The sequence below is a fragment of the Arachis hypogaea genome, chromosome 16 (assembly GCF_003086295.3).
Source record: "Arachis hypogaea cultivar Tifrunner chromosome 16, arahy.Tifrunner.gnm2.J5K5, whole genome shotgun sequence".
Classification (NCBI taxonomy): Eukaryota; Viridiplantae; Streptophyta; class Magnoliopsida; order Fabales; family Fabaceae; genus Arachis; species Arachis hypogaea.
In genome coordinates, this window is record NC_092051.1 from 41,542,775 (window position 1) to 41,544,520 (window position 1,746).

General features: G+C 42.2%; 1 non-coding gene across 1 annotated transcript; it reads right to left on the reverse strand.

Annotated features, from left to right (window-relative positions):
- Positions 1 to 390: 390 nt before the first annotated feature.
- On the reverse strand, positions 391 to 498 carry LOC112760901 (small nucleolar RNA R71). The gene has a single exon (XR_003181316.1). It is a non-coding gene; the product is annotated as a small nucleolar RNA R71 (small nucleolar RNA).
- Positions 499 to 1,746: the final 1,248 nt, after the last annotated feature.

The following is a 1,746-nucleotide window of genomic DNA, read 5'->3' on the forward strand; positions in this document are numbered from 1 at the left end:
GCCGAACCCAACAACAATGCAAGGAGAATGCTTGGTGACTTTACTGCACCAAATTTTAATTTACATGGAAGAAGCATCTCCATTCCTGCCATTAGAGCAAACAACTTTGAGCTGAAACCTCAATTAGTTTCTCTGATGCAGCAAAACTGCAAGTTTCATGGACTTCCATCTGAAGATCCTTTTCAGTTCTTAACTGAATTCTTGCAGATATGTGATACTGTTAAGACTAATGGAGTAGATCCTGAAGTCTACAGGCTCATGCTTTTCCCTTTTGCTGTAAGAGACAGAGCTAGATTATGGTTGGATTCTCAACCTAAAGACAGCCTGAACTCTTGGGATAAGCTGGTCACGGCTTTCTTAGCCAAGTACTTTCCTCCTCAAAAGCTGAGCAAGCTTAGAGCTGATGTTCAAACCTTCAGACAGAAAGAAGGTGAATCCCTCTATGAAGCTTGGGAAAGATACAAACAGTTGACCAAAAAGTGTCCTTCTGACATGCTTTCAGAATGGACCATCCTGGATATATTCTATGATGGTTTATCTGAGCTATCAAAAATGTCACTGGACACTTCTGCAGGTGGATCCATTCACCTAAAGAAAACGCCTGCAGAAGCTCAAGAACTCATTGACATGGTTGCTAATAACCAGTTCATGTACACTTCTGAAAGGAATCCTGTGAGTAATGGGACGCCTATGAAGAAGGGAGTTCTTGAAGTTGATACTCTGAATGCCATATTGGCTCAGAATAAAATATTGACTCAGCAAGTCAATATGATCTCTCAGAGTCTGCATGGAATACAAGCTGCATCCAACAGTACTCGAGAGGCTTCTTATGAAGAAGAAGCTTATGATCCTGAGAACCCTGCAATAGCAGAGGTGAACTACTTAGGTGAACCTTATGGAAACACCTATAACTCATCATGGAGAAATCATCCAAATTTCTCATGGAAGGATCAAAAGCCTCAACAAGGCTTTAATAATGGTGGAAGAAACAGGTTTAACAATAATAAACCTTTTCCATCATCAACTCAGCAACAGACAGAGAACTCTGAACAAAATACTTCTAATTTAGCAAACTTAGTCTCTGATCTGTCCAAGGCCACTGTAAGTTTCATGAATGAAACAAGATCTTCCATTAGAAATCTGGAAGCACAAGTGGGCCAGCTGAGTAAAAGGATCACTGAAATCCCTCCTAGTACTCTCCCAAGCAATACAGAAGAGAATCCAAAAGGGGAGTGCAAGGCCATTGACATAAGCGCCATGGCCAAACCTGTGAGGAGAGGAGAGGACGTGAATCCCAAGGAGGAAGACCTCCTGGAACGTCCAGTGATCAATAAGGAGCTTCCTCCGGAGGAACCAAAGGACTCTGAGGCTCATCTAGAGACCATAGAGATCCCAATGAACCTCCTTATGCCCTTCATGAGCTCTGATGAGTATTCCTCTTCTGAAGAGAATGAGGATGTCACTGAAGAGCAAACTGCCAAGTTTCTTGGTGCAATCATGAAGCTGAATGCCAAATTATTTGGCATTGATACTTGGGAAGTTGAACCTCCCTTGTTCATCAATGAACTAAGTGATCTGGATCAACTGATATTACCTCAGAAGAGACAGGATCCTGGAAAGTTCATAATACCCTGTACCATAGGCACCATGATCTTTAAGGCTCTGTGTGACCTTGGTTCAGGAATAAACCTCATGGCCCTCTCTGTAATAGAGAAACTGAAATCTTTGGGGTGCAAGCTGCTAAAA